Source organism: Hippocampus zosterae, chromosome 7, assembly GCF_025434085.1.
Source record: "Hippocampus zosterae strain Florida chromosome 7, ASM2543408v3, whole genome shotgun sequence".
In the NCBI taxonomy this organism is placed as follows: Eukaryota; Metazoa; Chordata; class Actinopteri; order Syngnathiformes; family Syngnathidae; genus Hippocampus; species Hippocampus zosterae.
This window is the reverse complement of record NC_067457.1, coordinates 16767570-16780844: the sequence shown is the minus strand read 5'-3', so window position 1 is coordinate 16780844 and position 13275 is coordinate 16767570. Positions and strand designations below refer to the sequence as shown.

Genomic DNA, 13275 nt, shown 5'->3' with positions numbered 1-13275 from the left:
CCGAGTCCGTATGTGGCCCACAATACGAAGTGAGTTTGACACCCCTGGTTTAGAGAGTCCCCAATGTCAAAAATGGTCTACTTCTTCAATTGCATAGGATAATAACACAAACGACAACAACATACATTGATAATAGGTTTATTTCTTATAAACAAATGCTGCAAAAATGTTAATAATTCAGGCATACAGGATTTGCTGGAAAACAAGATGTGCCGTAGTTGTTTAAAAAAAAATTTTTTTTTTTGACTGAGAAATTTCCTTGTGTCCCAGAAACACTTCTCGTCACTTGGGTCTGAGTCACCCTGAAAAACGTAGGCCGGACGGGATTGCCGGATTTGAACCCATCGGGAAAACATTTTTCCACCTTTGTCATGTGAAATGTTCAGGCTTGGGCGCCGCTGGTGTTCATCCTTGAATGGGATGCGCGCTCCCCCTCGTCCTCGCTAGCGAAACGACCTTGCGAGTTGGCGGCCTACAAGTGTGGCCGCAGGGATGGAGTCGGGCCTTCGATAATGGCGTCCGCGCGCTAAATAATTCACGCCAGGGCCGAAATTGCGGGACTGATGTTTGCTTTTGGTATTCAGTTGGAGCCTGGTCCCGGTGTCATATTCTTCTCACGTGTTTCTCGTCATTCTTCTTTATTTCTTTTTTTTTTGCTTTCCAGTGACGGGCGAATGCGACGAAGTTCCTGTCTTGCGATCACGGCAGGCAAATCTTGTTTTTGCCTCTGCCACTCACTCTCGCTTGTCTCATTTCACCGCAAGGCCGTCCTCCACTTTGGGACTCTTTGTTGACTTCCACCGGTGTTTTTTGCTGCTTGGCTACCCAGTTAGTGTATGAGATTCTTCTTTTTTTATTTTATTTTTTTTTAATTCTCTGAAACGATCGGCTCATTAACTATATTTTTCAAGTCATCTCCTTTTTGTCAGTTTAAAAGAAATATCAAACATCAGCCGTGTCGCATCTCGGCAGCGCACGACATCAACGTCTGGTGTCATATCGTCGGTGCGCGTCTTTGCGTAACTTGCCCACGCCCTCCTCGTGTTCTCCGAGCGTGTTTAGCAGCACGTTCTAATCGCATGCTAATTTCTGGTTTGAGCTTCAGCGATCTGGCTTGGGTTGAACATCAAAGCGGAGGGCGGCAAGTCATGAAGGAAACATTTTTTGTTTAAAGAGCCGAGACTTTACTGGGAAGTTTTTATTTATTTATTTTTTCCTTCCCCCCTTCAACTTTAAAAACAATTGGGGTTGAGATTGTTCTCTTCCTCATCTGTATTGCTGCCATCATTGTGATTATTCTCAGTGGTGTAGTCATTATTTACCGTATTTTTTGGATTACACGTCGCACCAGCCAAAAAATGCATAATTAAGAAGGAAAAAACATCTATAAGTCGCACTGGAGTATAAGTCGGGTTTTTGGACGAAATTTATTGGATAAAATCCAAAACCAAAAACATACATGTCATCTTGAAAGGCAATTTAAAATAAAAATAAAATTGAGAACAACAGGCTGAATAAGTGTACGGTATACTAACGCGACATGACTCACATGCCTGGTAACGTCAGTAACGAGGTAACATATTAAGAGTTATTCTGATAACTCTAGCATAGAGAACATGCGAACGAGTTTACCAAACTATCAGTTTCACTCCAAATCTCTAAATCCAATGAAATCTTCGTCCTCTGTGTCACCTTTAAACAACTCCCCCAACTCGGGAGGTAGACGATGCGCCGCTTCCTCTTCTACGTCGCTTAAGTCAGACTCATAGTCGATTTATCAACACAGGCCGAGAGCACCCTCTTGTGGTCTGTTGTGAAAATAACATGTGAAATGACATAATCGCGTTAATAATTTCACACATAAGTCGCTCCAGAGTATAAGTCGCACCTGCGGCCAAACGATGAAAAAATACTGCGACTTATAATCCGGAGAATACGGTGTATGTAAATATATTTATATGTAAAATTTTTGTCATGGCAACTGCTGTCACTCTTGTCGGTGTGGTGGTCATGTCGTCCATTATTGGTAGAATTGATATTATTGTTGTCATTGCGGTGTTATTTATCTTTGGTATTGCTGCGATTGTTTTTCCTATTCTACTTATTGGTATCCGTATTAATAGTTGTCATAATTGTCGTCGTTGACGGCGGCCCTTTTTAGAGCAGAACTTGTCCTCTATAACAGAATCCCGAGAAAACCTTTCGACACTCAAATTTTTTTTTAAGCATTTCCGTCAATGAGTTCAACATGGCCGCGACTCGGTCGTGTTGCCCGATAGGGAATTCAACCCGATTGAACGCAACCACTTTGCTTGTTTCCACAGCCGACTGACTAATTACAAGGCCGCTTTTGTTTGCGGCTTGTTTTTTCCCGCCCGAAGATCCTGCGGGCAGGGTTGTCAAAGCGCCTCGCGGCTGCCATTTTGACGCGTCCCTGAGGGGACCGAGGGCTTGCTGGCAGTGACATCAGGCTGGGATTGTTTTCTGACACCACTTGAAAGGCTCGTCACACGCGCTTCCCACTTTGTTTGCTCTCTGTGTTGTGGCTTTAGTCAGCGGCGTTGCTCGTATGGCCGCCCCTTGGCTTCCAGATATCATGTTTGCACCATATGAGCTTCTTGCAATGGGTGTTCTCATTATTCCCCACCCCCCTCACCCCCACACACATATTTTCATTCTTACTGGTATCGCTGTGATTGCTGGTCGGGCTCTCGGAATTGTCGTTATCTTGATAGCGTTTCTTTTTGTTGTTATTGCTGTTCTCATTTTCATCTGCATCGCTTTTTTTTTTTTAGTTATTATTCCTGCTGGTATCGTTCCCGTTATCACAATTTTCAGTATAGTTATTGCAGTTTTTGTCTTTTTTTAAAAAAAATACTTCACTGTTTCTTATGATCTGTGTTGTCGTCCTTGGTGGTATTGGTACTGCTGTTGATAGTGTTATCGCTCACATCGCGAGCACTTTTCAATGTTGTCATTGGTAATTTAGCTTTTCTTTTTTTTTTACTCTGGTAAATGGAATTTTGCTCGTGGCGTTATCGTCAGTGATGTTGTCGGAAGCGCAAGTTTGGTTGAAAACTGTCGCCATTTGTTTCTTTGTGATGCGTAAGCTGGCAGAAATGCACCAAGACGCTCATTGGCAGAAGACGTCCGTGTGAGCGCGGCGAACAGATGGCGTGCGGCCGGCCTCCATTTGCCGCCGTTAACGTCGCCGTCTAAATGTTTTTTTTTTTTTTTTTTTTGTCCGAAGGCGGCAATGGCGTCCTCCCCCAACCCCTCCCTTCACCTTCTCTGCCTGCCTCATAACGGCTTCCCTTTTCAAGTGTTCAACTTGCCAGCTGCTTCCTGCGGTGAGTGGCAGCCCGGCGGGCGAGCTGACAGCGGCACCGAGAGCGACGCCGAGCAGTCAACCCCCCCCACCCCCACCCCCCTCACCTTGGCTGCCAAAGAAGCGTTGCCATGTATGCTGGCTTAAAAAAAAACCCTAGCTGCGGGTGCAACCCCGATACCCGCAGCGGTTATCCCTGACCGGTGTTACCTTGACTCACTATTCAAAGGTGGGTAATAAAATGCTAAAAGTGGAATGCTAATTCGGTAAAAACAAAAAATCCATTGAGCAAGGATGACTATCCTGGCAATAAATGATTTTCTGCACCAACTGTATAAACTGTCATGGTATTGTATTCTACCACTGATCACTTTAGTTCTGCTTGCTGCTTTGCACATTGTCTCACAGTTGTCACCGGGTGGGACAACATTACGAAATGTCCTTCCATACTTATTTGTCATGTCCTTGTTTACGATACTAAAGCAGCGTGTTATACCGGAGACAAATTCCTTGTGTGTTCTACATACTTGGCCAATAAAGATGATTCTGATTCTGATTAGGTGGCAAAAGAGGAGCCATTTGATAGAGGAATCAAGCAGCACAAATATGACTTTAGCAGAGAAATAGTAAGCACTTAAAAGGTGACGAAGAAGCTCCAGAAAGGAGTGGTGTAGCCTTGCCAGAGTTGAATCCATTTTTGTTGCTGATATTTGTCTGGAGGAGAAAATGCTTTTCCACAATTGGAATCTTCAGCCATCCGTCCGCACGGCCATGATGAGAGAGAAAAGAGAAAGAAGACGGGCAAATTAAAATAGTCTGTGGATGCAACAGAAAGAGTGGGACAATTAAAGAGCACAGAGAATTAGAAGACAAGAAAGAAATCGGAACATCAAGACCTTCAAAGAGAGAAAAATGCCTCGTCGGCTGATGTTTATTCTCCAGCGTAGCAGAACTTGTGATTTCCCCCCCCACCCCCCACCCCACCCTTCGTCAACAATGCGCAAGAACACTATTGATTCTCCATCTGGGCTGTCGCTCCAGGCAAACGTCTGCTGTTGCTGAATCCTTTCAACAGAACAGGAACTCACGGCTGGTTCCATTCAAACAACAAGACATCAACTGGAGCCGGGAGAAGGCTAAGCAATGGGAAAGGGGTCCATGACATGATAAATGGGAACCAGTGGGACAACAAATAGACACAATCAAGAAGATTACAGTGGAAACTAAATCTAAAAAGATCCAATTGATTACTCGGTGAATGTGATGAAAGGACCGGAAGGTTTAGCGCAGGGACGTCAAACTCATTTTTGTCGCGGGCCACATTTTAGTTACGGTTTCCCTTGGAGGGCCGTTCTGAATTTTGGTAAACCATAAAAATCACCTCCACGCATTACATACACGGCGCACAACAAATTGATGTAGAGTTTTCAAATCAGAAGTCAAGAAAAATGACTAATTGTCGATTACGTATCACAAATGGAAATTTTGGTTCAGACTTTAGCAACCATCATGGAACTTGATTTGCTTTTGCGGGGCACATAAAATGATGTCGCGGGCCAGATCTGGCCCCCGGGCCTTGACTTTGACACCCGTGGTTTAGCGTAAGACGATCAAAGAGGAACAAGGGGCAAATAATCGGAGCGACAGGAAGGAATGATGAAACATTTCAAGAGGACCGAGATATGGCAAAAGAATCTTTCGGAAGAGGATGAATAAAACAGAGGCCATGTTGTTGTGGAGGGGCCATTTTAGGCTCTCTTTGCTCATTGCCGGCGATCCTCTGATTTTGAAAATTCAGCCCCCGAAGCCAATTTCATTTCAGCGACCTGACGGTTGGTCGACATCTTCATTGTGAGTGGATGCCAACTGTAAACTGCAGAATCAGTTGAGTGTCCATGACAAATTTCCCTTTTGGTGACAATAAAATATGTAAAATTTAAATTCCTCCCAAAAAAGAAACAAGTTGGGCATTTTGGTTGTAAGCGGCCATTTCAGGGTCACATTGATCATTGATCCCTTCAAGGGATCCTTTTAACATTAAAAAAAAAAAAAAAAAAAAAAAAAGGAAAATCAGCCACCAGACAGCTTCACTCGGCAAGATGAAATTTAGTCACCATGTCTGGCGCGAACAGAATTGCAGAAAAGGCTCAAGAACCTATGCAAAAAAAAAAAAGTTGCAGCGAATGGACGGGCGGACGACACTAAATCAAATGCAAGTCGAACAAGGATAGAGTGAAGCTCGTTTCGTTGAGATGCGGTGTGCAAACCAGATTTTGAAAAAAAGAAAATTTGGGAGTTGGAAGACGATGCCGCACGCACGGCCTCGTGCCGCCGCTGATCCCACGTGTGACGGCGTGTCACTGTGTTCGAGTCTTTCCCTCTCCCGCTTGCTGTCAGCATGCCTCAAAGCAAGTGAAAGCCTCTGAGAGGATCTCATTAGTGGCCAACAATCAAACGGCACCCGGATTGAGCAACTTTTAATGATCAACGAGACCGTCAACCTTTTAAGTCCCCCCCACCCCTACCCGCCCTATTCCTGCCGCGTTCATGTGACCCAAGAGCGCAACATTGACGCTTTGTTGCCGCCAGCGTTGCCACGGGTCACGGTTGACCACCTGCGCTCGATGCACACTTGGGTTTGATTTTTTTTTTTAGGCGGCGCACACGTTCGGAAAATCTTACCCTTCTTCTGTGGACCAGCTACATCTGCGGTGCTCATTACGTCGATCACTATCGAGCAGTATAGCGGTGTAGCCAACCCGCGGCTGGTTCAATGCGGCTCCTGAGCTTTCACACGACAAGCGTCGAAAACGCCTTGGCGGTGGCGATGCCATTCTACGTCAGCCTATCATCAATCCCGTTACCTGATTGACATAGAGGGCAACCAATCAGATGACTGCATCACCGCTCAACAACGGTGCTAAGCGCTAAAGCTAGTCAGCGAATTACCTCTGATTTTAAGGCAGGGGTGCCTAATACGTTTATCAGAATCGACCGGGAGCCAGCGAAATGGTCCCAAGTCGACCGCAAGGGGTGGGAGGAGGAAATGGGTGGGGTGGGGGGGGAGCTTTGTTTGTTTGTATCTTTAGCTTTCGTTCATTTTCAGCCCGTTCTGACTGTTGGTTATTGTGGTGTGTGTGCATATGTGTGCGAGTGCACTGGTGGGCACCCGCGCGTGTGTGTGTGTGTGTGTGTGTGTGTGTTCTTGTACTCACGACATTGTGAGGACCGGCATGAGTTTTTAACCAGGTGAGTGAGTGAGTGAGTGAGTGAGTGAGAGAATCGTAAGATCACAAAAGAGAAGTAGACCGAAAATTGGAATATCAAAGTGGGAGAAGGAACAGTAAGACCCTAAAAGAGGACACTAAGATGGTATAAGAGTTACCAGAGTGTGAAAATAGAATTCCTTGATAAAAGGAAGAAGACGAAGGTTGCGTTCTGTAGACTGTCAATCGTCACCAAAGACAGTCCGGCCGTGCTGTACCTAATCAAGTGTCTGGCATGGGCATGTGTGCGCAGGCGTGTTCTTTGAGCGACGCACACCGGTCGACCAGATATCGCTCGAGTGTTGACGTCATCGGATTCCAACCGAGGCATTTTCGGGGTTGCGCTGGCGATTTGGATCGGTTGCGACGCCATGGGAAGATTCCGTGTGCTAATGAAGCGCCGCCTTCGACCAGACTACTTGTTGCCAATCGCTTTGATCAATCCACGCAGACGTGCAAATAAGAACAAGTTGATCCTCCGCAGCGGTGCCCGGCCAATAAAACTTTGGGCTGCCTCGTGGTCCCGGCCAAGGGCCCGCCGTGGCAAGTGAGCATTTTGAATAATTAAGAAGCTCAAGTGATTGAAGATGATAAAAGTCAAAGAGATTTACGCTCGCTTTCTTCTCACCATTTTTTTTTTAATTCTCTCCATCTGGGTTTAATTTCCCCCCTACGGGCCCGGCACATTCTCATATGGATTTTTCTCCAGCAGAGTTGCCCGCCCTAGCCTGTGCCAATGGCGCATATTTGACAAGAAAAATGTTTTGATTTGTTGTTGTTGTTTTTTTTTTTTTTTTGCTTTGTGACGTCGTGGCAGATTATTACAGTTGTTGACATTGCGATATCGACCCCGCCCACACGAAACTCGTTTCCGTGGCTTTGCAATTTATCCCCCCATCCATCCTTTACCCGAGCCGCTTCATCCGCACGAGGGTGGCGGGCGTTCCGGAGCCCAATCTTGCGTTCAAGAAGTTTTTCATAGATTACAAAAAAAACCTGCAACTCCAGTTGTGCTTTGGTCATAACATATGCGTTTTCTTTGGCTGAGGGGAGAATAGGTGGAGGCAATCGGCTCTCTCTGCATGTTCGTGTGCGCTTTGTTGTTTCGTCAAGTTCCTCTGGCGGAAGCGTGTTGTTGGCAAGCCAGGAAAGAAAAATGACATTCTAACCCAGTGGTGGGCAATTATTTTTTGCATAGGGCCACATGAGATTCAGAAAATATTTTGTAGGGCCGGATCAAAAGGGTGAACTAAATTCGACATAATATTAATTGGATTTCATTCATTCATTCATCTTCCTAACCGCTTGATCCTCACTAGGGTCGCGGGGGTGCTGGAGCCTATCCCAGCCGTCTCCGGGCAGTAGGCGGGGGACACCCTGAATCGGTTGCCAGCCAATCGCAGGGCACACAGAGACGAACAACCATTCGCACTCACACTCACACCTAGGGACAATTTAGAGCGTCCAATCAGCCTGCCACGCATGTTTTTGGAATGTGGGAGGAAACCGGAGCACCCGGAGAAAACCCACGCAGGCCCGGGGAGAACATGCAAACTCCACACAGGGAGGCCGGAGTTGGAATCGAACCCGGTACCTCTGCACTGTGAAGCCGACGTGCTAACCACTGGACTACCGGGCCACCTAATTGGATTTCTTTATTTAAAAAGCAGTATTTTGTATTTTTTGGCATGCTTTTCAGACTTTAAGAGTACATTATTCCGTCGTATCGAACGGGATTTGCTTGACTTGGCGCTACTGCGGGCTTCCGTATCATCTCCCCCTTGCTCCCTATGCTCTGCAACTTCAAGTAACTGTGCCACTTGGCATTGAAATGCCTGTCATTACAATTCCAAATGAAAGGAATGCAGTAATTGATATCAAACGTTAATTGTGTACTAACCTTCGGCGGGCCGGATTAAAAAGACCAGCGGGCCGGATTTGGCCCGCGGGCCGCAGTTTGCCCATCCTCTGTGCTAACCTCACATATTCCGAGAGGAGATTTGTGACGTTCAAACGGGATCATTTTCAGATTGAGCCATGAGTGGAGCATCATGGAAACGATTGCGCAAAAATCCCCAAACTTGATCCCACACGGTGAAGAATCGACTGCCGAATCTTCAAAAGTGACGTTTCGAATCCTTGGAAGTGTTGCCGTCGACTCGTCCAAAGTGAGAGAGTAAATATGCCGAATAGGAACGGTCAATTTGATGTTGTTCAACAACGTCGAGGCCGTAAATATGAAATAAGGTCAAGCTGTTCATCTCGCCGCTGCTTCCTGAAATGATGCTTGCGAGGCTGCCGCTGAGTCGATCCATATTTTTGCCATTGATGGCCAAGCGTGACTGAATTATATCCTGGCTTTTCTTCCACAGTGATCTCTCACTCGCAAGAGTATTTCACGTCTGCTAAAATGAAGCCGTAAAAATAGAGATTGTAGGGATCTTGATGAATTGTTCGGTCTTTTCTTTGCGCGCATGCCCGCGCAGGCAGGCGGCCGTTTTGCGGCAGTTGCGGGCTCTCAGCAGGCTTGTAATGACGACGAGACGCTCGCAGCTGCTTTCCACGCATGGCGTGTGGGCGGAAGGCACTTTGCCAGTGCCTGTGCGTCTTCGCCTATCGTACCTTTTTTAATTTGCTGATGCAGGCATGCATTTCCCCCCACCACCCTCACCCCCCACGGTGTGCGCGCGTATTCACGCATGTGACGGGGCGTCGCAGATTTATGGGCTCACCTCCATCGGGTCCGCCGATGCGGGACCGAGCCGTGAATCAACTCGGCCCATAACGAATCGTGATGGGCCACAGTTGAAGAGGAAGGAGGAAGAGGAGGCGGAGCTACGCACCGAAGATGGAGGATATGCCGTTTCGCCATTTAATGACATTTAAAGGCGAGCCAGAGAGTGCTTAAATGTTTTTCCTCTCGTACAGTTCAGTGTCTTTGGCGTCAGAGATTTACCGGCGGGCCACTAATGAACGCTTTGCAAAGGACTGCGCGGCGGCCAGGAAAAATCATTACCCACAATGCTGCGATGTGACTGCTGCATTACAGCTGCTCGTGGTCCTGGAATGAACATTTGATGTCTTTTGTAAATGCGCACGTTTACCCATTTTGACGCGCCATTACGAGCTGTGCCGCCTTTTACGTATGTATGCCAACGTACTTCGTGAATGCAATTCTGTATATGTGACACGCATTCAAGATTCAACCTCATGGTTGTCATGCCTGCTTCTCATTCCGTCTGACTTTATACAACGTTGATCGTATGGAATCTGAAATCATAGCAATTGATGTTTTTGTCCTTGAATGCGGCTGCTAAATGATCGAAGGCGAGTGTGGACTCAAATTGGTGCCTTGAGATGAGGGACGCAAAATTTGCAAAATTCCAAGGCGTCGTTTGCTTTGATTTTCTGTGCTCCAACTTGCAAGCCAAAATATGAGCGCTGTACCGATGGCGCCAGTGAACTCAGTTCAAGTCCACTTTTTCAAGAAAGACTCAACAGTGGCTCTCCCAGTTGAGGTTTACTCTAAAACGAAATAAAACTAAGCAAATTACACCTGTATTTAAACCTACCATATACCTTTGCTTTATTCAAATCTGTTTAGCTTCATGCTAACACACTTCACCAGTGACAGGCTAGCATCCATGTCGCAGTGTAACCCTTTAAGCAACAGACTTGCACACACAGGCGAATGTTGATAGACCATGTCGTGATAGTTACAAGCAGTGGTTCTTAACCTGAGTTTGATCGAACCCCGGCGGTTCGGTTAATCAGTCTCAGGGGTTCGACAGAGCCTCTGCCATGGAGGGTAAGACACACCCAACTCAACATGTCAATTAGTTATGACACGCCATCATCGGCTTCAGATGATCACATGACATTGCTTGTCCAATCAGTGCTGTGGGAAATTTAGTTTGCTTTGTAGTCAACGTGTGACTGTCGTGATAGTACGTCGATCAATTTAAGAAAAAGTATACGTATCCCATGAAATTTTATTCGCTTTTTTCTGTTTTTAATAATTTTTTAAAAATATCTTTGTAAAAAAAAAAAAACAAAGGTATTTTTCACTAATCAAGGGTTTGGCGAATGTGCATATTAACTCTTGTGCGCTCCAAATGAAAAAGGCCTTAAGTTACGCATTTTACAATTTTTGTAATGATGTATTTTGTGTTATAAAAACATTCTTTTTTTTTTCAAACACTCAAAATGTTCAGAGGCATCTGTGCTATCCATAGATATATAGTTTTTATTAGTTATTTGCGATTTTTTTATTCTTTATTTTTTGCAAAAGGGAAAAAAAAATTGTGCCTGGAGGTCCCAACCAAGCCCTACTAACAATCCCGACCGGACATGTTCATGTAAAATAAGGGTGTGGAAAATAATCGATATTAATCGATACATCGATGCGCACGTGCGCGATCCGAGTGCATCGGCTCATTCACTGGGTACGACGCGATTGACGGGTGAAATCGCGATTCATCACGATGCATTGATGGGTATCGGTGAAATCGCGATTCATCACGATGCATTGATGGGTATCGGTAAAATCCGATTCAATCGCCGTTTTATTCATGTTAAACGTCACATATCTGCCCTTTCCTAGGCGCAATGAATGCACCATCATTGCTTTGCGTTTTGTGTTGAATACGGACGGTAGCCGTGCGTCACGTACAGTCCAGTACACAACGAGCGAAACATTATGGAAGTTAGCGCACGCAGCAGCAAGGAAACTACTATATTTAATGCAGCAGCAACATTCAAATCTTATGTTTGGAAATACTACGGCTTCGAAAAGAAAGACGGAAAGCTTGATAAAACCTCCGTAATTTGCAAGGAATGTCGCACTAAGAAGCCATACAACGGCAGCACCACAAATATGCAGACCCACTTAAACCGATGGCACCAGATCACCGACAAATTTCCCTCCCGCTTCCCCGCCCAGTTCCTCGTCGGACACCGGAGAAACTCTTGGTAAACCAGGTCAGGATCAGAAAAAAATTGCCTCTTATTTTGGGAGTCCCCTTGCAACTCACTGTGACCGCGCAATGGCTATAACTAAGGCCACTGCTTATTTCATATGCAAAGACCTCCAGCCTTAGCGTGGTGGACAACAAGGGTTTCAGACAGCTCGTTTTACAAGTTCTACTCTTTATAAGGAATAAAGTGGTATCCTTTTTGTAATACCATACTGAATTCCATCTTTTTAAAAGCTTTTTTTCTTTGCTTATTTGCATCATGTTTAATTGCACAATATCGCAACAAATTGCATTGTATCGTATCGGATCGCATTGATTTGAACTTAATGTGTATCGAATCGTATCGCATCGTGACGACGGTGAAACGTATCGCATCGTATCGCCAGAAAATTCCATGCGTCGTTTAAGTATCGCATCGCTGGCAGTGGATCGTGATGTGTATCGAATCGTCCTCAGTGCTGAGATTCACATCCCTAATGTAAAATGCATTGGTTTGAAGCCTCCTGCAAAAAGGCAAACTCATTTGCGATCCTCAGACGCCACCTAAAGTTGCAAAATTGGAATGACCTCAACCCAACAATGTGGCATGCTTACGTCTGTCCAAGCGAAAACAAAGCGATTGACGTAAAAATAGCGTGAAATGCATGTATACACATTCGGTTTACGATGCATTCAAAAATATGAATTATAATGGGTCTCTATGGTGCAAAATATGTAAATTGTGAAGATTAAGGTATCGACACGTTTTTTTATTATTGCTGCAATGCCTGAGAATTATCAGCCGGTGACGTCATGAAATTTAGGCCATTTTAGAACCCCTCCATAAGTTTCAGCTCTCTTGTGTTTTTGTGAATGCCTTTGCCTTTGATTCAAAGACATAATTTTACATTTATCGCAAGCGGTGCACTACGAGGGTTAATTAGTTGCGTTCGGTACCTCTAAGAAGGTCAAGAACCACTGGTTACAGGCATACATTCTTTATCCTCTGCAAAAGAAGAAAAACCTGCGCAGCGATGTCACCTTTTATATACAGCCACCAGTCTGTATAATACTGCCCCGAGGTGGCCATGTGCTCACAGCAGATGGAGCTGAATTGAAAAATAAAAAGGCTGAACTGAATGAATTCTTGAAATTCTATTTCATCATGTCATGATGACAGGTTTCGATAAACTACAATAGTACTGTTGCGATCACTCTGCATTACCGTCAAAAAAAATACTATGCGACAACGAGTAATGGTGTGGAATATGTTTGCTCTATTGACCATTCGATGGGCTCATGCCACTGAAGCACAATGGCACAAATGGAGGAGAGTTGACACTGCATATAGGAACTGGATGGAGTACTTTACCCAACGGAGTGCAGCGTACGATGCAAAAATGTTTTTTTTTTTTTTTGCGGGCAGAACAAGCCATTTCAATTATTTTCTTTTCAGGGAGAAAAAAAAGAAATAAAATCTTGCGGCACGCAGCAACGCTAATCCCACGTTAACTTCCCAGCACGAAGCGTGATGGCGACAACGGGAGAGTTGTCAGGGAGAGAAGAAAGTGGCACAGAAAACATAATTGGACCTAATGAATACGCGGGGGGCTCAAAAACATGGACCAAATGGATCCCACAGTGCCCTACATCCACGACTCGCGTGCACACACACACACACACACATTATGAGCAATTGGCGAAGGGTTTGTCAGTGCTTGCAGTT

General features: G+C 45.3%; 1 protein-coding gene across 2 annotated transcripts in view; it reads left to right on the top strand.

The window, feature by feature from the left end:
- grin2da (glutamate receptor, ionotropic, N-methyl D-aspartate 2D, a) overlaps positions 1-13275 on the top strand; it is a 60538-nt gene that overhangs the window by 4023 nt on the left and 43240 nt on the right. The gene's annotated exons all lie outside the window — the stretch shown is intronic.